General features: G+C 38.7%; 1 protein-coding gene across 3 annotated transcripts in view; it reads right to left on the bottom strand.

The window, feature by feature from the left end:
* The window catches only part of MSRB3 (methionine sulfoxide reductase B3), a 175,705-nt gene that overhangs the window by 150,671 nt on the left and 544 nt on the right, over window positions 1–24,490 (bottom strand). The window contains exon 1 of one of the 3 annotated variants that reach the window (XM_045464864.1): window positions 24,127–24,252. The exons of the other annotated variants lie outside the window; for them this stretch is intronic. The gene's annotated coding sequence lies outside the window, so the exon portion shown is untranslated. Of the gene's footprint in view, window positions 1–24,126; window positions 24,253–24,490 lie in introns of those variants that run through there. 3 annotated transcript variants of the gene reach the window in all.

The raw sequence follows: 24,490 nt of genomic DNA, 5'->3' as shown, positions 1-24,490 counted from the left end.
TTATTCTTGACAGAGAGAGACAGAGAGAGAGAGAGAGAGAGAGAGAGAGAGAACAAGTGGGGGAGGGGCAGAGAGAGAGAGTGGAAGAGAGGATCTGAAGCAGGCTCTGTGCTGACTGGCAGAAAGCCCGATGCAGGGCTCAAATTTATGAACGGGGAGACCATGACCTGAGCTGAAGCTAGACGCTTAACTGACTGAGCCACCCAGGCACCCCCCCAACAAGTGTTCTCCTTAGTACCCATCACCCATTTAATCCATCCCCTCACCCAACACCCCTCCAGCAGCCTTCAGTTTGTTCTCGAAGAGTCTCTTATGGTTTGCCTCCCTGTTTTTATCTTATTTTTCCTTCTCTTCCCCTATGTTCATCTGTGAAATAAGTCAGTCAGAGAAAGACAAATATCATGACTTCACTCATATGTGGAATTTAAAAAACAAATATGATAAGGAATTTTAAAAAGTTACTCAGTTCATCTATATACATTCCTGGGGAAAACAATGTGCTAAGAGCTGATGAATATGCAAAGATGTAAGATATAGTCTGTGCTACCAAAAAATATACTAACCTAGATGGAAACAGAAGACATGCACTAAATGCCTTCCTTAGTAGAGGTGGAAATAAAGTACATGGAATTATAGAGAAAGGAATATTGCTTCTAACTTCGAAGGAGGGAGTGGCAGAGAACCAGGGGTGTTGAGAACCAAAGAAAAGCTACATAAAGAGCTTTTTTTTTTTTCCCCTTAAATATCTCTGGGGTTAGTAATTTTTTAAATTTTTGATCTCAGGATCTCTTTACACTCCTAAAAACTATCAAGGACTCAGGATGTCTTCTGTTTATATGGTCATACCTATCAATACTTAGCATATTGAAAATTAAAATGAGTAATTTCAAAAATATTTGCGTATTCAATTAAAAAAATAAATATTTTGGGGCGCCTGGGTGGCGCAGTCGGTTAAGTGTCCGACTTCAGCCAGGTCACGATCTCGCGGTCCGTGAGTTCGAGCCCCGCGTCAGGCTCTGGGCTGATGGCTCAGAGCCTGGAGCCTGTTTCCGATTCTGTGTCTCCCTCTCTCTCTGCCCCTCCCCCGTTCATACTCTGTCTCTCTCTGTCCCAAAAATAAATAAACGTTGAAAAAAAAAAAATTAAAAAAAAAATAAATAAATAAATAAATATTTTAAATGACATTTTTAGTGAAAAATAACTGCATTATCCAAAACATGAGTTTTTTATTTTTGCAAATCTTTTCTATCTGGCTTAACAAAAAAAAAGCTGGATTTTCATGTGTCCTGTGTTCAATCTGTTGTGATATGTTGTTTTGGCTAAACTATGCATATATGAATATCTTGCCTCACTCAGGTAAGTTCTTGGAAAGGGAGGAATATTTTAATAACTTTTTCAGAGAATTATAGGTATTCTTCTTTGATATTATACCAAAACTCAACGAAATGATCATCTGAAACTATTATCAATAAACTTTTCATACAATTACATTAAACTCAATGGTCTATCTTGCATTTTGAATGGATCATCTAACTTTGCGTGATTTTATAACATCATGCAATGTTCATTTGGGTGATGCAGATCTTTCCTAAGTTGACACATTTCATTATCAATATCAAAAATTATATTCATTAATATCACTGCTGATTTCATCAGAAAAGTCTTTAAACACTGAGAAGCTGTCAAACAAGCTCATGGTGGCAGGCACAAGTTTTCCAAACTTTTATTTTTTACCTTGAAAGCTCGAATTTATCATTACCAACAATGCCGTCGGCTGTTTTCCTTAAAGTGGCAGCAGCACTTCATTCACTAAGAAAATGCATGCCAAACCCAAGTCGAAATAAGCACAATTTGTCTGTTGGTCATTCTGTCAAGCAAAATGGTGTTCCAAACAATTGCACAAGTGCTTTGCCCGGAGACAACCATTGTTCTTTGGTGTGCAGAAACACTTTATAAAATGCATTTCCCATTACTTCACACAGAATATTACAAAGATATGTAATCAAGGTCAAGATTTAATAAAATTAATATAAATTTTACTACTTCATCAAGGACATTCTTATGTGAAAATGGCTTTTTCCTCGCACGGGTATGTTAATAAAGCATAAAATGATTACTAATAAAGTTTGTTGCCACAAAACCTTGATTCGTACTAAGATACCAGCAGTGTTATCCGCTTTGGCTTTTCCAACATCAGTGCAAATGTCAGCACAATGAAAACAGGAAATAATATCTTGGTACTAGTAGGAAAATAGTTTTCACTTCATGAATCCCTTGAAAGGGTCTAAGAGACTCTAAGGGTCCTCAGCCCACACTTCAAGAACTGCTAGTCTGGCATATTGCTTGGCACATAGCCAGCACAATGAATCTTCAATAAATATTTGTGGAATAAATGAACAATGAACAGAGAAATACATGTATAATTTATCCCATGATGTTTGAGAAACAAGTGGTTAGAAAATAATATCAGTAGTCTATTTAGACTTCTCACTACTTCTAGAGGTAATTAGTACATTTCCTATTTCATATAGTCTGTGGACAAATGCGAAATGTTAAACTGTTTTATCAAAATGAAGAGGGTAGTCATGACAGGTTTCTGAAAGTAACAATCAGAATGTTACAACCCAGTTTTCTCAGCACCAATCTTTGAAATTCACAAAATCACGTGTACTGATAAAGGAGAAGAAAACAAATTCTGAATTAGTGTTATAGCTACAAAAGGGAAATTAACTTGTTGATAAATTCACTCAACATTTCTGAACCTATATCATACACATGGTACTATTAATCCATGTAATGCCTACCAATAAAAACCTGCAAGTGGAATAACCAAAGAATTAGACCTTTTGGAAATGCTTGACAATAACAGAAATGTATCATTACATAGGTTTAGAACTAGAAAAAAATCTTAGAGAACACCTAACACATCAGTTTTTGAACATGAACTCACCACCCACCACGGGTAAAATATGAGTTATGAAGTGTTTCACAAGTAATTTGTTAAAAATTTACTTACTTAAAAGTTTAATGTGAGACAGAGCATGAGTGGGGGAAGGAGCAGAGAGAGAGGGAGACACAGAATCCAAAGCAGGCTCCAGGATCTGAGCTGTCAGCAGAGAGCCGGACATGGGGCTCAAACTCATGAACCATGAGATCATGACCGGAGTTGAAGTCAGAGGCTTAACCCGACTGAGCCACCCAGGCACCTCAAAATTAACTTTAGATGTCAAAGTTTGAGAATAAGATTTTTAAGAAAACTAGGATGTATTTAGAGTTATCTCTTTAACAACGTCACCCTGGTTTTACTAGTTTTCTGACATGTTTTCTTGAGTGGGAGAGAGAAGAGTGGAGTTAGAACTCGAACCAGGAATGTGCGGCCTAGACCATCTGTTCCTCGAGTCTATAATCACAATCTGCCGTATGACTATGTGACTATGCTGCTCACAAAGTATCAGCCATCATGTGTATCTCAGTGGGAAAAAAAAATGGGAGAAACAATGAACTGATCCAAATCTCTTATTCTGTAAACAGCAAAACAGAGATAAAGAGACTTATCAAAGGTCAGACAGCCAGCTGGAGACAACGTTAAGCTAAAATCCCTCTTGTCTACATTCTGCAGCATCTACATTTTATTATTCAGTTCACATACAAAGTAAGAAAAGGACATAAAGAAGTGTACCTAATATTGGCAATGCAAAGGTTACACTGTGTCCATTAGGGTACATCAATGGTATAATTAAAACAGAAATATGGACAAAAGCCCATCTTCTGATGTCAATTATAACTTTACTGAACGCTATTTTTTTCAGGATTCCTGTTTTGAAAAGCATCTAGTCAAATACAGGGATTTATTCATTCTCACAGTAACATTTTATGACTTCTATCTCCAATATAAAACATAAATCTTTTTATTCTAAAATGTACACTGATTTCATAGCTCATAGCATCTACATTATATGTTTCATCTAAAAAGTATTTCTTAATACTTAAAAAGTGCCAATGAGAAAGCAAAACCCGCATCAATCATTTTTGATTACTACAAACAATGCCTTCAGAATTTTTCAGTATGACTGTTTCATTTTGTTGTGTTTACATAGTACAGTTTCCTTTTGCTTTTCTGGTACTAGAGTTCAAATTCAAACTTTCTCACTGACGAGTTAGGTTTCATTTGGCAAGTTTCGTTCTGAGCTTTGAGAATCTTATCTGTAAACACGGAATTTATAAAAGCTTCCTTGCAAGACTGCTACTAGAGGAGCACCTGGCACAGAGACACCTCTCAATTAAGACTACTAGTCCTGGGCGCCTGGGTGGCGCAGTCGGTTAAGTGTCCGACTTCAGCCAGGTCACGATCTCGCGGTCCGTGAGTTCGAGCCCCGCGTTGGGCTCTGGGCTGATGACTCAGAGCCTGGAGCCTGTTTCCGATTCTGTGTCTTCCTCTCTCTCTGCCCCTCCCCCGTTCATGCTCTGTCTCTCTCTGTCCCAAAAATAAATAAACGTTGAAAAAAAAAAAAAAAAAAAAAGACTACTAGTCCTTCCTTAAGTAACATTCTGTATTGATTATTCGTTAATACCACCCCCCACCATGGAATTTGCAGAACTGAATGTCAATGCCTCTTCGTGACATCTTATATAGTTGATTTTCCTTATTGAAACATTCTTCACTTGTTCTTTCATTTTTAATTTTTCTAAGTTTATTAATTTTGAGAGAGAATGTGAGGGCAGGAGCAAACAGAGAGAGAGAGAGAGAGAGAGAGAGAGAGAGAGAGAGATTCCCAGGCAGGCTCTGCACTGTCAGTGCAGAGCCCAATGCAGGGCTCAACCTCACCATGAGATCATGGCCTGAGCTGAAGTCAGATGCTTAACCCAGGCGACCCTTCGCTTGACTTTTCTATGACACTACACAGTATCATTTTCTTCCTCCCTTTCCAGAAATCACTTCTCTATCTCTTGTTGTATTTCCTTCTGATTTCCAAACTATGGTTATGCTTCAAAGCTACCTGTTCAGTGCCCTGTGTATTTCTATTTAATCTCTTTCTTGCACATCTCACCTACTCTTACGACTTCAACCATGTGAAGATGCAGCTCCAACACTGAATCAGGCTCTAATGCTGCATCTCTAATATCTATTAGATAATAGCACCAGCTTGCATCTGTGCACTGTGTTCTAATTTACAAGACAATTTCCTATAAATGGTGATATAGTCTTATATAGCTTACAAGAAAGAATCTTTAGTCACACTTTATAATATCATTCAAATATTTTGCACCCATACATCTTACTTGATATTACTATTAATGATAATCATTTTTGAGCACCTGCACTAGGTCATTTTGTATGTAGGTATGTATCATTTAATCCTCTTATCAACCCTCAGGCAGGCATTCCTATATGTTGTAGTCATTGGTGCTATTTGCCGAGCATTTCTGACTCTCCGTTTTCCAGGCAAATTAAGAATGCACTTCCTGACCCCCTGTGATCGAGTGAGACCATGTCATTAGTTCTGGGCAATAAGTTGTGAACATAAATGATAATGTATGTCACCTCTGAGACACAGCACTTAATTGTTGCTATGAGACTCTCCAGAACTTTCTTTCCCTCTCCAAAAGTGACCAGTAATTTCTATTAATTAGATAGTGGCTGCTCCATTAACGATGATCCTAGAGTCCCCCCACTGACAATGAATGTGCAATACAAGCACGAAATAAACCTTCAGTGTTTTAAGCCACTGGGATTTGAGGATTATACATTCCAGCAGAATCTCTGGTTCAGAGAATAATTTGCTTGAGGTCATAAGGCCAGTAAATGACGCAGCCAGAATTTGAACTATGGTCTCTATTAATCTCTTCTACCACATGAAAAATTCTTCAAGGGCAGTGACTCTTGTGCTCCAGATTGTGTCCTTGTTTGGGAAAATAACTGGGTCTGGAATGATTAGAAGTCCAATACGAAAGACAACGAGACCACCTTGAAAAGCCCAGAATCTCTCTCATTAGTCAGCCCTTCTATTCCTAAATACCCCAAAGAGATTCTTACCTTGGTCAGAAAACACAGCTCTCCTCTCATACTCAGATATTAAAGGAGAGACCTACTTCACCTTGGATCACCTGGAGATAACAAACCAGTCTCAGTCCTTCAAGACAAAAGTTTTCATTCAGCTGCAAAACTAACTGAGTAGTTCCTGGTCACAATAAAATTCCTGAATACAATGAACCTAATTCCTGAAGTGACTGAAAGAAAGCTCCCTGAGCACTAACCATATTCCTTCGGTGCTGCTTCTCTTATGGAATAAACAAGTCAGTGCCTAGATGCAGACCTTAGAAATACAGTGCCCTGATTTTAATCAATGTATGAAAAAAGAAAAAGAAAAAACAATCCATTTGCCATGACTTATATCCTTTCCAGTGGCCCAGAGATCATGACCCTGAACCTAAGAAGAAGGAACTATGGCAACAGCTCATTTTTTTTACCTGAAAGTAAATAAGTATGGAAGTAACAATATGAGCTTTTAGAGACCAGCTACACACAGAGATTTGGCTGCAGTTTCAGAAGAGAAGGCAAACATTAGTAACATCACGTTTTAAAACAAAAAGAACATTTATATTGTGGACAAAATGTACAGAAGGCCAGAAAGAAAGGTAGAGGAAGGGGTAAGAGTATCAGGACTTCATAAAGTAACACCAAGAGATAATAACTAGACCAGAAAATGCTAATTGACTCTTAGAATCCACTCTTCCTTCTTTGTGTTAGTAATAGAACCCTCTGCAATTTTTTTTTAATTTTTTTTTTAACGTTTATTTATTTTTGGGACAGAGAGAGACAGAGCATGAACGGGGGAGGGGCAGAGAGAGAGGGAGACACAGAATCGGAAGCAGGCTCCGGGCTCTGAGCCATCAGCCCAGAGCCCGACGCGGGGCTCGAACTCACAAACCGCGAGATCGTGACCTGAGCTGAAGTTGGACGCTTAACCGACTGAGCCACCCAGGCGCCCCAGAACCCTCTGCAATTTTAGCTGAACATACTGCTACCTTTCTCAGCCTCCCTTGCTGAGACCATGATATTAAGTTTTGGCTGACGGAAAATAATTCGAAAGATCGCGTCACCTCCTTTACAAAGTCACTTACTTCAGCCGTCCTCTTCTTTGGGAAATGGCAACGACTGTAGCAGCATGCCTGGACCGTGCCATGGAAGCTACTTGAATGGGAAGGCAAGCCACCTGTGGGCTATTACCTACCCTGGGCTACTGTGGGAGAAAAAAGAAACTTTTGCTCACGTAAGTCACTCTCCTTGGAATCTTTGTCACAACTGCTTGGCATGTAGCCTACCAACAGCTGATGAACAAATATTTATTGTTACAAAAGTGAATAGTAAGGGAATTTCAAAGTCAACAGCGGTAGACAGATTGGAGAAGAGAGCGCAGATAGATCCTTATTTTTCATGACTGGATATCACACAAAACAGATGAATCAAGAAGCAGTGCTATAACTATATTGACTAAAATTAGGGAACTACCAGAACGATTTAAAAACATTACTCCAGAAGAATGACACAGAGATGGAGACGGGGGTGGAGTTGGAGATGGTTCCCATGTACCAAGAACCATGCGCAGGTTTTTCATAAAAATAAAGCTTATACGTGCAAAAAAGATGGAATGCCTTAACGGACCATTTCACCTAAAGAAAGAGTTGCTAAGGTAGGCTGACTAAATCCTACGCCTGGGACTATCAACTACAGTATCTACATCTATCACTAAAAGAGTATTTTTAATGAGTTGAATATAAGCCCTAAACATATGTGTCCTTAAATCATGTCTCAAATATTTTAAGTTAGAACTCTGCCACCATTCCAGGAAAATAGAAAGTTTTAGCACCGGAAACTGCAAATAAATATTTGCTCTTGTACCAGAATTTTAGCATTCCTCCCCTCCAAGTTTATGTTCTGCTGCAGAACATAAGAAAATTATACAATGAAATTCTCATGACGGTATGTGTTGTGGCTTGAATCTGATAGCGCAGATAAAAGAGAAGTTTTATGAAAATGGACTCCTATCACACTGAAAGATAAAGCTTCACGGCCTCTATCAACTACCCTTTGATCCCAAGTTGGACTTAGGAGAGAGGAGAAGACATGAATGAAATCATAGAGCGAAAGATATATAATATTTTACAAAATGTCTTTCTACTTTGTCCCACAGTAGTTTTCTTTACTAATTTTAGGTGGTCAAATCACGTTTTTAAAAGAATTTGGGTTTTCCATATGCATCTCAAACTATTCATTTGTTTGTTTCTTTACCAACTTATTATTGGTAAACTCAATTTGTTTCTTTCTGTACTAACTTGTTATTCTTTCTGTATTCCTGATCCTGTTAAAAACTACTTCCATCCACCCAGTCACTAAACTCCAAATCTGAGAGTCATCCTCATTTTTTTTTTTTCATTTTAACCATTCATATCTAATTGACACTAAGTGCTGTCAAATTTATTTCCAAGATACTGCTCAAATACATCCTTTTCTTCTCATCTTTCATCTAGAATGCAGTAATGGCCCCTTATGGTCTTCCTGCCTCTAACCTGAGTCCCCTCACATCTACCCTCCCTACTGCTGCAAAAGTGCTGTGTACTAGTTCTGACCATGTCAATAGCCCGCTTCAAGTGCTTCCAAGCTCACTAGCACCTACAAGGGAAAATTCAGCCAATCTGGACAGGCATTCAAGACCTATCAGCGTCACTTCTTTTCCTGCTTGTATAACTTCTGCCCTCAACACTCCCTGGTACATGATAGGCTCCATGAACTCTCTTGTCCTTTACTTTGACTCTAGTACCTTACACAGTGCCTAACCCCTAGTAGGCATTCAGTAAGTATTTTTTGATAAATAAATACTCTGTTCTGATGGTGGCCAACTATTTATCCTACCCTCGACACAACACCCACAGACTCATAAAAGGAATGAACTCTTCATTTTTATCCTTCAAGACCAGTTTAGACATCATTTCCTCCAGGAAACTTTCCCTCATGGTGGTTCCACACACTCCTCTCCCTATCCCTTCCATTAGAAAGGAATCAACTCTTCTTCATAGTAGTTCTTACTTCAGTGCCTCTATTATTATAACTACTTCTGCACGTTAGAGTTTCAGGTTTATATATATGCCTCTCCTACAACCTCCTTGAGAATAGTCAGTGGTATTTGCCACTGTAAAATAAAGGCTCAATAAATGTTTTCATGGAACCAAACTCAAATGTCACTTCCTCTGTCTTCCCTCATCTCTGTGCATAACATCCCAGTTCCCGTAAGACTAGAGTCCTATGCTCTATCTAGTCAATGTGGTATACAGGAAAGAGGCAGAGCTGGGTTCAAATTCTGACTCCATCACTTAGCCCACGTGATAAATCTTGAGCAAATCAGTTACTTTCTCTGATCCTCAGTTTCCTTACTTACATAATGTAGATCATAACACTTACTTCATTAGGTTTTGGAAGGATTAAATGAGATAATATTTTTGAAAGCAATTAGCAGACTGCTCAATGAATTTTGCTCCCCTTACTGAAAAGAAAAAAAGTAAGAGCTATCATGTAGAGACAGAAATAGAACATGAAAGAGTGTGTATGTATGTGTGATGTGTGTGCATGTGCATATATGTGCATATATGGCAGCGTTTAATTAGCTTAGTTTTGGACCAGGTTAAGAATGAGGTGCTTGTCTAACAGACAACTAAGATTAATTTGAGATTAGTTTTTCTATTACAGCAGTATGTTTCAGCGACTGCCAAAAAAAAAAAATCATATCTTTGACAAAAAAATTTCAAGTTTTGCAATCATCTGTTTCAGTCGTTCACACAGAGTGATCTAACTTTATGCGTGAGTGAGACTAATGTACTAATAAAACAGAAATCTGACAAAGTAAACTTTTGGTCAACTCTAATTTCAACATTTCAGTAAGAGTTAGAAAATACTGTTGCAATGCACCTAAAAACTGTCAATGTCACTCACAAAGATAAAACTGTTCTAGAACTTATAATGAATTTTGCATCATGACTCAGAATTAGAGGTACTGAATTTCCAGTACTAACCTTGTGACTGATACTAATTTGTCACTTGAATGCCAGTAAATTCTATTATTCTTAGGCTCTTCTTCCAAACAGATGCTAGCAACTTTTTATATTTCATAATTACACTATTATTTACATTCGGGTTATTCTATAAGCATTTCAAAGCCTCCTAATTGTGCTTTATTGGATTCCTCTTATCAATTAAATGTTGTTTTGCAAATAAAGGGCTTACATGTTATATAATAACACTCTGTAATTCCTTCAGATAACAAGAGAGCTCAGGAAACATGCATGCATATATTCTGCATGCAGGGGGAAAAAAGGCCTCAAGGATGAACTCTAGCCAAATGATACAATGATCATAATATCCTTAAGAATGGTAAAACTGAGGTAGAAAAGGTATGATGGTAATCACTAAAGGCAGTAGATGTTATATAATTAAGTGAAATATGTTCTCTCCTTAAAAGAGAGAACATATAAAAATAACACTTCTACAATAACCATGTGGATCTATAGCCCCACTTTCGTTAACAAAGGCAGAGCAGAAAAAATAAGAGAATCCCAGACTTCTCCTGCAGAGAAGAGACAAATGCTATTTATTGTATCCTGTTTTTTTTTCAAATTTAGTATTTAAATTAGTTTAGGCTCAATGATGTTTCTAAACACTTTTTCAAGGTCATAGAAGTTAAAATATGTCAACCTTTCAAATCCCGATGAAATATAAAAGCAAATAAGACACAGAAACCATATGGCAAAATACTGAAAACTAAGAGGAAAAGATCATAAAAAGAGGATAAAACAACAGGACAAGGAATGCCATCATAGATGTCCATGATAACATAAAATATAAAGGATTTAAATGCACCTACTAAAAAATGATTCTCATATAGAGTTACAAAACAAAGAAATGACAGGGAGGGAATTTTTAAAAAGCAGAGATAAAGAGAGCCTGCACACTTGCATACACGTGCACACCACACACACAAAGCGGCAATACAAGTAAATATGTTTTAAAGAGAACAGAGAGGAAGATGTGCATCTGCACTGGAAAGTGAAATAGGACAAACCCACTCTGAAATACTTCTGCTAAACAAGTGCAGAGCAAACGTACTGGAGAAAAAAACCAACCCCAACTCCTCTCATGTGCAAACATTGCTCCTGCAAGTTAGTGAAAGAGAATCCAGCAGATTCCTGCCAGGATTGTAAATAGGCGCCAGGGCCAGAGAGCAGGTAGGTCACAAGTAGAAAGAGCTTAATAACTGGCACAGAGTATATGTAGAGCCAACAGTTAACTCTGGCAAGCACTTCTGGCATGGAGGCCACACTAAGCAGGGGTTCTGAGGTAATGCGCATGCCTAGCATACCACGGATTTGGGAAGCACTGCCATGGCTGACTTCTGAAAAAGACAGGCAAATGTAGGGAACTAGGGGCACTGCCCTGGAAATTCTGGGCGCTTCAATAAGAGAAAAGACACCGAACCCTAAGACACCACTTCTTGTTCCAGTCACCTCCAGTTCTGATGCTCCTTCCCCTGTCTCTACACTGTGGCCACTGGAGTCAGAAAATTAAACTACAGTAAACCTAAACTGTTCTCTTCTTCTCTTTATCACCCTGAAAGATTAGGAAAAGCACACATCAAACTCAGCTACAAGGCCTCTCACTTCCCAAACTGGACGAGCCCACACTGCATTCACCCTTTACTCTATTTAACAAACAGATGCTGGGGACAAAGTGAGAAACGATATGCCATGGTCCCCACCTCTGTGAAGCTAACATATTGTGAGAAAGATACTATCAGCAAGTGCAGTAAGGATCACAGAGAAACAAAGGGGGCATAAATACACTTTATCACAGAGGGAAGTAGTCTAGTTGTCGGGGGAGGGAGGGGAGGGCAGGGGATGGGGAGGGCATAAGAAAGCCTTCCTGAAGGTAGTAACATTTAAACTAAGAATAAAAGATAAAACTGTGTTGCCCATATTAAGAATGAAGAAACAAGTGTCCCAGACAAGGAAAATGATGAGCAGTGGCAGATAAGAATGAGTGTAGTCTGTCGGCGGTTATGAAAGAAGAGCATGTCTGGATGGTGTAGGTGAGAAGTACAGGGGGGAGACGATAAGGCTCCCAAAGTAGGCAGAAACAAATCCCGGAAGCCATCATGAGAATATGGAACTTCAGGGGCGCCTGAAGGGTGGTTCAGTCAGTTAAGCATCTGACCCTTGATTTCGGCTCACATCATGATCTCATGGTTTGTCAGATCAAGACGAATGTCTTGATGAACACAGAGCCTACTTGGGATTCTCTTTCTCCCTCTCTCTGCAGGTCTCTCTCTCTCTCTCTCTCTCTCTCATTCATTTTTTTTAACATATTAAAGGGGCTTAAGACACAGCCAGCCAAGCAAAGATAATACAGAAGCAAGTGATATATAGGACTGTGGCTTGGGAAATAGATCTGGTTTATGGCTAGATTTAGGAGGAGTTAACTTTATACAAATGGAACTAAAGCAATGGAGTAAATTAGATTGCCTCAGAAAAGGTGTAAAATGAGAAGAGAAAATGTCAGAGCCCTGAGGAACTTCAACATTTATAGGTGAGCTGGAGGACAAAGAGTTAGCAAAGAAGACCAAGAACAAGCACTGGCCAAAGAAGGAAGGGGTCAAGGAAAGCGTTGTTCCAGAAAAACAATGATAATGATGGTTAGGACAATGATCAGGATGTTGCTAGCTAACATTTACTGTGAATGAACTCTGTGGAAAGCACTGCACTAAGTAATCAACATTTATTATCTAATTCAATGATTATAACCATCTATGTGGTAGGAACAATACTATCACCATTCTACAAGTAAGGAAAACTAAGGCACAGATACTTTAATTAATTTGCCTAGGATCACATATATAACAATAACAGTGCTACAAATCAGTAGAAAAGACTATTTCTAGAAGTAAACAGTCAATGTATCAAACGCCCTGAAGTCAGGAAGATAGGTACCCAAATTGAGTCCACTAGGTTTAGTGATATGGACGTGATTAATGGCTCCAATCAAAGAAATCTCAGTGGAATAGCATGGAAGGTTCCTCTCATTTTCTTAGATCCTATAGCCAATCCATCGGCAATCCATGAGCTTTGCCACCAGTACCATTATCAAGTACAGTAGACTTTAATGGTTTACCTGCTTCCATTTGATCCCTACAATCCATTCTCCACACAGCTGCCAGACTGATTATTTTAAAATGCAAATCAGATCTTGTCACTGCCTGCTTAAAACCCACTAATGGCTTCCATCACACAGAATAATATCTAAGCTCCTCATTATGGTCCAAAAGCCCCATATGATCTCACCATCCTCTTTGCCCTCAACTATAACCATCTTCCCTCCTGCTCCTACCACAGAATGGTCTTCTCACTCCTTCTACAACAGGCTATGCTGGTTCCAAACTGAGAATGAAAGTAACTAGTCTCTCTAGCTCATGCTGCGTCCCCAGAGATTAGAGAAGTTAGTTCCTGATACATAACACAGATTTAATATCTATTTTTAGATGGATAGGAGATAGACAGCAAGGACACAGACAACTTGTAAAACAACTTGGTCACAGAGGATGATGGCAAGTGGAGTAGGCTTTTTGTTTGGTTATATGAGAGAAATATGAGCATGTTTAAATAAAGGATATTAGGAGATTATCCAAGACCTTGGGAAAACCTGAAGACCTCATAAACTCACAATGTAAGAGAAAAAAAATCAGTTAGGAAATTAATCAATTTAGGAAAAAATTAAAGTTATACAAGAAAGTTACAGTACAAAGGGATTTCACTCTCTATGCTGAAGTTTTTTGTTCTGTAATTTGAGGGGTTGAGGAAAATCAGTAATTTCCAACCACTACCAAGGACTTCTCTTTACTTAATTATTTTCCTTCATGATCGCCCATGGTTACTTCACACTGAAAGGAGGTTCTGATTAGCAATTACATATGTCTGATTAATGAAATAATTACACTTAACAAATGCAACTTAGTTGGCAAGTCCAAGGCTCAGGAAGATTAACTGATTCATTTAAGGTCACAGAAATATTTTTTAAAAGAGGATGCCATTGTCTAAAAATGAAGAAAATGGTCCAAATTAGTGCAGGAAATCAATGGAACCAATTCCAAGCCACATACTAAAGGAAATGACTGAAAGATTTTAGAAGAATAATGAAGAAGGTATATTTTTTAATTAGGGGAAAAAGCAATAATAAATCCCAGAGAATTCTTTAAAACTTACATTAAAAAGTCATGGTCAAACCATGAAGGAAATTAAACTATAGCATGACATTAAAAACTGGTGTTGTGCAGGAGAACCAGCTTGAAGCTCACACTAGGGTCACTCTTTTTTGAGAGTCACAAAAACGCTTTAATACCTTAAAAAGTTAAATGGGAAAAAATATAACTAAAAAAAAAAAGACTACATAGGAGTCACAATAGTATAATGAGTAGGAACATAAACTCTGCAGCCAGACTGCCACGATTCGAATCATAGTCATGCAAATTATTGAGTTCCTCGCACCTACGGGCCTCATCTCAAATATGAGCTCTCATGGTAACATGCTACCTCCTTGATAAAGTTGCCATGGACAGTAAATAAGTTAATATGTGTAAAGGGTAAACACTTAGACCAGTGTCTGGCACAAATAGTAAATACACTAGTAACATCTATATGTGAGTATTTGCCATTATCATTATCACTATCATTATTTTTTTTTTTCAACGTTTATTTATTTTTGGGACAGAGAGAGACAGAGCATGAACGGGGGAGGGGCAGAGAGAGAGGGAGACACAGAATCGGAAACAGGCTCCAGGCTCTGAGCCATCAGCCCAGAGCCTGACGCAGGGCTCGAACTCACGGACCGCGAGATCGTGACCTGACTGAAGTCGGACGCTTAACCGACTGCGCCACCCAGGCGCCCCTATCACTATCATTATTATCATTATTTGGGATATATGGATGGTGAAGCATAGAAGCAGTGGGAGAAAATACAACTTTTTGACTTCACAGGAAAATAGAAGCACCCTACCAGATAAGTGTGAAAGGAGCAGAAATAAATAAAAAGTAGAAAAACATATGGATAACAAAAGAAATGTTCATCTTTAAAAATGAGTTACAGACACCAATATGGATAACACGAATATAATGTGATGGGGGGAAAAAGCAAGTCACAGAAGTTACACAGCAGATGACACCATTGACAGACCTCCAAACATGCAAAAGTAAATAATAAAACATGTAGATTTAGATACATCTATGGTATAACTATAAAAAAAAGAAGCAAGAGTGTATTAATTATCATTTGTGTGAAGGGATCATCATGGAATGCAGGACTGTGGGTACTCTGAGCAGAGAGGGAAGCTGTGAATGAAGGTCACACAGGCAGCTTTTACCATTCCACTTTTGAAGCGGAGTGGGCACACCTAGATTTTTAAAAATTACTCTGTATGTCTTATATAGAGATGTGATATATTCTTTGTGCATGTGAAATATTTTATAATAAAAAAGGGCAAACGTTTACTAATACGTTTTAAAGGCAAGAGAAGTTTGTTGTTTTTTGTTTTTTTTTACCTAACTAGTAAAGTTGTTTTTCTTCCTTAAAGCTCAATGGAGATTTTCTTCTTTAATGATAAGAGCAAATTAACTAGTTTAAGAATTAAATATATTTCAGGGCGCCTAGGTGGCTCAGTCACTTGAGCGTCTGACTTTGGGCTCAGGTCATGATCTCACGGTTCCTGAGTTTGAGCCCCGGGCCAGACTCTGTGCTGATGGCTGGGAGCCTGAAGTCTGCTTTGGATTCCGTGTCTCCCTCTCTCTCTTCCCCTCCCCCACTCATGCTCTGTCTCTCAATCTCTCTCTCTCTCTCTCTCTCTCTCTCTCTCTCAAATGAATAAATGTTAAAAATTTTTTTTTCATTAAAAAAAAGAATTAAATATATTTCTAGAATGGTCAAAAGCAAATTCTACTAGCAGTGTACTCTAATTAAAAGAAGACTGTTCTTATCTGAGCTATATCACCAAGCCTAAATAAGCAATTCTTAGCTATACATTTAGGACAACCAATAAAATTCCTAGTGCTTACTGCCATTACTTCAAATGGGATAGCTAATATGATGCTTCTAATTCACTGTAACCTATCCTCTAAATAAATACTAAATCTTTAAAAGGGTTATATAACTTTGCTTATGGCTCAAATTACTGAGCACATTAGGCTACAAAGTTCAAACAGAAGATCTTAGTCACAGAATAATATTTATACTTAGTTCCACAAAACAGACAACTTGAACCAAACATAACAAGACATAATTACATATAATTAATTATGTCATTTCCATTAAAAATTATGAAAGATACTTGCAGACTTTTAGACAACCCATACACTCACTACAGAATCCATACACTACAGAATCTTATATATTAGGTATCACTCAGTCCAACCAATTCATTTTGCAGATGTGAAGACTGAGGCACAGAGAGCTTACATGCCTTAGACAAGAAAAGGACTAGGAAAACCCAGTCTTCCAATTTGTTATCCAATGTTCTCTTTATCACACTACACTGATTCCTTTGCAACATGAACATATGCACAAGGATGCAAATATATTAATGAGTCCAGTTTTTCAACTGGCTCTGCAAGTTGGTAAACATCCCCACCTCAACTCTGCTCATCCTGGCTCTCTAACAGTGACCTAACTAGAGGGCATATAGATAGGAAAGATGGTAGTGTCTGCACTTTTTCATTCTCAGTTACTGTGAGGCCAGGGCTCCCAGGGACCTTCGGTCCCTCAATTGCTGTCCTATCTAATCTTCTGGACTGTGTACAGGGAGATATGGCTCTGCCTTTCTTTCCTTATACACACTAATCTAAAATAAAATATCCACCTGTAATAGTCACTGTAGATCTCTCCCAACCCCAACCACGCCCAGATTCTCTAACAATCAAACTCGATATAAATTAAGAGAAATTAAATAAATAAATAAACAAACAGCAAATAAATAAATAAATAAATAAAAGTCACGGCTCTCTGATTTACACAAAAGCTGTCCTGATATTTTTTAAAGACTCTAACATGCAGCATAGGCTTATCTTCAGTGTTGTCTTAAATTTAACATATGTACTGAGGGAGTGGTTGGTTTTGTTTGCAGGTTTTTTCCACTTTAAACAAAATAAACTGACCTAAAAAACCATAAAGATTCATCATGTAATTTACTGTAATAGAAGACAGTTATGCCATAACAGAGACTGCTGTAGGGATGTATTTGTATGCCCTATTAAATTTCATCCTAAAAACAGGAGGACAGCCCTAAGAATGATGCTCATATACCTGAAAATATAATTATAAAACGTATTCATATACTAATCCCTGAGACTGCTTCACAGCCCAGTCTTAGCATAAAGTACATTGTCTGGCATAAAATAGTCAACTGCTGTTGCAGGAGCATGTTGAGAAGGGTTCTTATCATTCCAAAATTTCAACCATGGTCAGATTCTCCGCCCCATTCTAAAGTGAGGTGACAAAGAGTCACTGAAAGCTGAGTCCAGAACCTCTCTGAGAGTATCCACAAAGCAAGAAATCAAGCTGTCCATAGACTCTATATACCATAATTCCTACACATGTGTACTTTCCAAACATGAGAATGCTTTTTTTTATATTAAAAAAAAACTCATTTAAAACCTCAATAGTGGCTTTTTGCTAGTAGGCATTTTCTCAGTCAAAAGCCATAAAAACACAAATACTACCATATGAGATGGTTCCTTTTTTTAAATTAAAGTAGAAATTATTCTTAATACTCTAGACTGAACATAAATATGTCATTTTAGACAAATGTAATGAACAGTGTACTATTTTTAGAAACAGAATCAGGTTATACCGTTGGTCAGGAAGCCAGGCCCTGAGAACACATGTCCTATACCAGCATTATTACTCTATTTCACTTGCAATCATCTTCATATCTTACAAACCTCTACAGTTTGTGCAACTGAAGTCCTCTCAATGAAGTAAATCCCCTCTGCTTTCCTTCAGAAAGTCAGATATCAAGAAATTGTCTCGTGGTTTCCAAGTCAGCACTCAGCTGGGTAACCCATTCTTACAAACGCCAGGCAACAATGCCACCCACTCCAGGCTACCATGGCGAAATGTCAGAGATCGGGCTATGGTGGCCCAGGTGGCCAACTCAAGTGTTCAAGAATCGTGCAGGTGACATTTGAAAAGGTAAGAAAAACATGGCATTCTGTAAGAAAGAGGTAGGAATGTAATTTATTATACTTTTTTATTTTATTATAGTTTAGGAAATTGTCAACAATTATTTTATGGATAAGAACTTGACCATGGCAATAAAAAGTGCCCACAGAGAACAACAACCCAAAAAAAGCCAAAGAGTACTTCATCTGGTGGCAGTCACATTGGCTTCACGTTCTTGGGGAAGGTAAAGGGAGGAATGAGGAGGAGACAGTGTAAAATGTGTGTTCAAGGCCAAATGAACCACTTGTGGGAAGCTCAGAGTACAGACAAATCAGGGCTTGGTGATGAGGAAGACATTTAAGGAGTTAGTTCCTTATCTTACCATAAGCCACTGGAGAGGTTAAAAAGGGAAGAAGGAGCAACAATTTTGCAGTTTGGGAAGGTCTTTCTGGGTGCAGTATCCTTTGTTCAAGGCTTCCCATGTACTATTTGTGGAGTGCATAAATGTGATGTCCCCTAAATAAGGAAAGTTCATGGACAAAATGCCACATACTAACTGGGCATCTTTCAAAGCCAGATAAACTACATCTTCTTGATGATGCTTTTCCTGTCTCCTCCCTCTTAATCCAGTCAACAAAAATGTTTTGTTTTCTTCTCCCCTTTATTTTTAATCTTCCTTACTCATGATTTTTTTTTAAACTGTACTGCTTCATTCTTTTTTTTTTTTTTTAAGTTTGTTTATTTTAGAGAGAAAGCGAGAAGCAGCAGGGGAGGGGCAGAGACAGAGGGAGAAAGAGAGAATCCCAAACAGGCTCCCCACCACCAGCGCAGAGTGGGATGCGGGGCTCAAACACATGAACCATGAAATCCGTGACCTGAGCCAAAACCAAGAGCCAGATGCTTAACAGAACTGAGCCACCCAGGTGTCACATACATTTGATCTCCAGACCCAAACCTTTCATTTCTGATTCAGCTACTTGTCTCCACATTAATATTCTACCAGCACCTCAAATGCAATAGATCTAAAATAAAACTCATTTTTTATCCTCACCCACAAACCTCCTGAGTTCACATTCTTGCAATCACCCAGGCCTAACATCTTTCCATCATGTTTTATTCATCCCTCTCTTTCACCATCTCCAATTAATTGTTTATTTCTGTCCAATCTATATCAGCAACACTTCTCCAATCCCACAGTCACTAACCTAGCTCTTCAGTCTCTAAGAAAAACTCAGGGCACCTGGATGGCTCAGTCAGTTGAGCATCCAACTTCAGCTCAGATCATGATTTTACAATTCGTCAGTTCGAGCCCCACATAGGGATCACTGCTGTCAGCACAGAGCCTGCTTCAGATCCTATATCTCCCTCTCTCTCTGCCCCTCCCCTGCTTGTGCACTCTCAAAAGTAAACATTAAAAAAAATATATCTTATAACCCTTCTTTATTAGTCCAATGGTTTCTTTCCTGACTCAGTTCATCCTTTGGATTATTAGATAATATATCTTATACTCCAACTTTGATTATAATATTTTGAGGACACAAAAGACTTCTATCTCATAGCTTACTAACCCAGTCCAAATTTTCTGGCCTAGGATTAAAAGCCCTCCACGTAGGGGCGCCTGGGTGGCTCAGTCAGTTAAGTGTCCGACTTCGGCTCAGGTCATGATCTCACAGTTTGTGAGTTCGAGCCCCACGTCAGGCTCTGCATCAGGCTCTGTGCTGACAGCTCAGAGCCTGGAACCTGCTTTGGATTCTGTGTCTTGCTCTCTCTCTCTGCCCCTCCCCTGCTCATGCTCTGTCTCTCTGTCTCAAAAATAAATAAAACATTTTTAAAAAAATTTTTTAATAAAAATAAAATAAAATTTAAAAAAAGTCCTCCACATTCTAGGCCACACCTAATCTTCAATCTTTTATCTTCACACTATTTCCCTTCAAATAGTCTCCAATGATTTTCTACACCCACCCTCTCTATCTGACCTGGTAAATATTGGGTGCTCAACACAAGTTGATTCCTTCCACATCAGTCTGCTATATTCTCTTTCCCCATCTATCTCGGTTTGCAGGAAAACACTCTACCATTCTATATATGTGATTATCACACAGGAAATTACAATGTTCATGGAAAAGCCTACAATATCTAAGAAACAGCAAGGACTGAGAAAGAAGAGCAGTGGCTGAACTCCAATGTCTGAAGAAGAAGGCAGTGACAAGCAGGATGCCATGCAAGCTTCAGAACATTTGAAAAAGCTGGGATCATTATACCTGGGATGACGGATGCTAACAGCCCATCCGAATTCTTCTACATGATCCATTTGTCTAATAGAACTTATAGTCTAGTGAAGAAGATGAATACATATGGATTTGATAATGCAAGATGGTAAAATCATGCTCCAATCAGGGTACAAAATGTCTTGAAAACACAAGGAAATGACAATTCTAAGAGGTGAAGAAAGCTTCACAAAAGACCATGAGATGGAGCCTGAAGGACAGGTTCCAAGAGAAAAATATTCCAGACAGCAGAAGCAGTCTAAAGGAAAGTAGAGATGGAAAATGCTAGACATGTGAGAAACAGGAAAATAACTAAGGAACTCCCTCAACTATTACTATTTTGAAAGTCTCTAATTATTACTTAAATAGTTTCAATGAATTCACCCTGAAGAGCTATTTGAGCTCAGCATTCTAATGCAGTGAATTCCTAAAAATATGCAGACGATTGTAGGATGGATCAGTTGTCATTAAAAAGGATTTTCAAGTCAGGTGGATCCTGAGCTGCGTTGTAACTCCTGAATGTAGTGCTAGCCCCCCCTTCCCCCCATTTACTCCCCAAAGGCTCCTCTTCAGCATTCCTGCCTCAGTATGAATGAACTGCTCTAACATCCTAGGATCCCAGTGAAGGTGGCTTTTCCACACACAGTGCAATCAAGAGAAAATTATACCTTTTAAGGACTAATAACCCCATAATACAAAATGTAAAAATGCAAAATCAAACCACGTAAATGTCTGCAGTCTCTACTACAAAGAATTCTAGAATTAAAAGAGACCTTAGGGGAAATCTGTGTCAACAATGTGACCCACACTATGTCTATTGCGTTCTTTCTCTCGGGAATTTAGGATCAAGTCTCAACGTATCAGTCTTTCCTTGTGCTTGGAACCAAGGGACACGTAAATACTCAGGGGCTGCTGAACAGTCACATTCAACCATGAACACAGGAAAGCGGAAAAAAAAAAAAAAATGGTCAGCAAAGAAAGAACAGTGAAGCAAAGAAAGGCAAACAGTAGAGAGCAGGAAAGTTCCAGGTTTTCCAGTCCCTGGTCCCTAATAAGGTCTGTCTGCATTTGGCTCCCATCAAATTTCTTTCTTTCGTTTTCTTAAAACTAGTTCATGTTCGTTTCTGTTACTTGCAACAGAAGCTTAAATGAGGCAATAACCAAATCCTCTATAAAGTCAATTGGTTGATTTATTACTGACCTACCTTTTCTAAAATTTCTTTTCTCTTTATTTGCATTTCCTTAAAAGCCATAAACATGACTTTGGTATGCTACAGAGAAAATATGTGAACAAGGATCAGGGATCATGCTGAGCATTTTAAAAGAAAATCTCACTGTGCCCAGGAAGGAGAAAATATAGAAATACTCAAAGTAAAGCCTTGAGCAATTTGTACAGCAATCACAGATGCTAACTAACAAGTAGTAAACGAAATAGCTATCTGATTGCCCTCCTATCCAAACTCAATTTAATTCTGAGTAAACCAGATGGGTAGGTCCAAGTATGATCAATAGGGCATTTTGTAGGAATGTAGGGCATTTCATCTGGAATGCCTCCAAAGAACTAGTCACAGGCCTCCAACTACAGAAAAGTTTGGGTGCCCTACAGTGGTATCCCTAACCCAAACACAAATTCCAAAACTGAATACCAGACCATCTTAGGGCCTGGGCTTAGCTGTCCCCAAAGAGCAGTGAGACATTTACGCCATGACATAACGAGCACCTTCTGCTATTAGAGAGGGAAAGAGAAAGTAACAGAAGCTTACTATCATGGAACTCTGTCAAGGTGTGTGCAACTGTGTACATATGCCAGATATCAAGATGTTCCAGAGGCAGATTCAGGCTCCCCAAACCTGGATCCATACCAATCATTTCTGACTAAGGTAGACCAGTTTAACATGCATAGCAAGTAAGAGTTGACAATTAGAAGTTTGAATCAATGTAGTCTGGGTAACTGCAGCATTTTATAAACAAAAACAATATTTCAGGATCCTGGAGTTAGAAGGGACACGGAGACTATGTCCAACTTCATCACTTTACAGAGAAGAGAGCTAAACATCTGAACCGAATCCCCAGCTATAATAAGTAACACGGCTGAGATAAAATCAAAGAATTGCAACCAGATAACAGAACCAAAAAGCATTATTTCCTAAAGTTCCTCTTTAATGGTTGAAATTTCATTTGTAACTTAAAAGAGATAAACGTATTCGAATAGGGAAAACCTATGAAACTATTGTTGGGATCTTCTTTGCATATTCTTGTTACTTGGGTTTAGCAAAACAGTAAAGATTTCTGACCTAATGGGTTAACACTTTAGCTAAGATATTAGAACAAGCACCTTTAAAAGCCAAAAAACCGTGAGTTGATTCAAAATCTAAATTATGTTGTATGTTTGCAACCTTGGCAGACAGGCAGTTTAGGCACTGTGACAAAATTCTCCATGGCAGAGAGCTACTTATTTTAATATAAAAAAAATTCCAGACGTTCACATAGGGCCCTAATAAAAGTCACCAGAAATTAGACTTATATGTCAGCAGGGACCAAAATTAAAAGAATGAATGTTTAAATGGTCCAAATATAAATTTGGTGTTCAAAATTGCTGGAAAGGGGCCACAGTACGGTGGATTTGGGTCTTCAAGGGCTGCTTTACCACAAGTATTAGGTAAGTCAACATATCACTGAAGGAAAAAGAAAAAAAAAACCCATATTCCCTGGCAGTACAATCCACTCTTTATCGTGCAGCACAGTATTTTCTAGAAGACCACTAATAAAAAGTGCTGTTAGAACCTGTTGTATTTCCCAAGAAGTACTATTAAAGGTACTCGTAAAATACGAATTCATAAAAGATCTTTAAAAAAAAAAAAAAACAGTACTAATCAGTACTGTTTTCAATCATGCAATTGATATCATTGCTTAAATTAGTATTTATAAACTGCACATTTAATAAAATTAAACATTTAAAAAGCTCCCATTAATCTAAATTGGCAATTTTATAAGTTACCTGAATCCTGAAGATTTTTGTTATAGACGAGACCAACTTTTAAAATCTATTTTGCCACCAATGTTACAAATGGAAATATGAAGAAACAGACCAGAGGGTTCTGAACATAATGTATGCTTAATAGAGTCAGCTTTCAACTAATTTATAAGTCCTAATTGTAAGCCATATCTAATGTTGACAGTTTAGTCTACTGGTGGCAAAACCAAAAGCAAACTAAAATTTTCTAATCTCAACTGAGGAACTAACATTTTTGTTCCATCATTCCAGAAAAAAAAATTAAGAACTGAGAAGCTCTGATGATTAGTAAGTTAGATACTCATCACAAATAGCAACGTTCGTGCAATTTCACATTTACCTAAACCTACATTTGTAATCTCAGATCATTACTTTTTATAAATAACCTTACGTAAAAGAAAAAGCCCTCACTAATATTTGAAGAAAACGATCTTCAAAAATTATCGTGTTAAGACCTCAGAATTACAATTATAGTCCTAAACCAAGGAATGCAGGAATGGTACCTTCCGTTCACACTTTCATTCACTTTAAAACAGTCCACTGTAAAACTTACAAAACAGACTCGGATGCTTTTTTCCCCTTAAAAACAACAAGACTGGTACCTGGCATACTCGGGGTTTTGTTCGGTTTTGGCCTATTAGATACCAGCGGGGCCCGCGGGATCTGAGCCTGAGCCTGAGCCTGAGCCCGAGGCGCGGGCGACGCGGCGGGCGGGGGGGGGGGGGGGGGGCAGTGCGCCCCCGGTGTCCCCTCCTCGCCTCCCGCCGCTCCCGGCGCTTCCTCCCGGCGCGTCGGCGCCCCACGCCCCTCCTGGACGCCCGGCGGGAGGCGCGGGCCTGACCGGCGCATTCCCACGCGCCCCGGCCCGTTATCCGAGCGGGCACTTTGGCGGGGCGGTCCTGCGCCGAGCAGGGGCTCCGGGAGGCCCCCAGCGCGGCGCCCCTCCCCTGCCCCCTGCGGGCTGCC

The sequence above is a fragment of the Leopardus geoffroyi genome, chromosome B4 (genome assembly GCF_018350155.1).
Source record: "Leopardus geoffroyi isolate Oge1 chromosome B4, O.geoffroyi_Oge1_pat1.0, whole genome shotgun sequence".
NCBI classification, from domain to species: domain Eukaryota; kingdom Metazoa; phylum Chordata; class Mammalia; order Carnivora; family Felidae; genus Leopardus; species Leopardus geoffroyi.
This window is presented reverse-complemented; position numbering and strand designations above follow the sequence as displayed.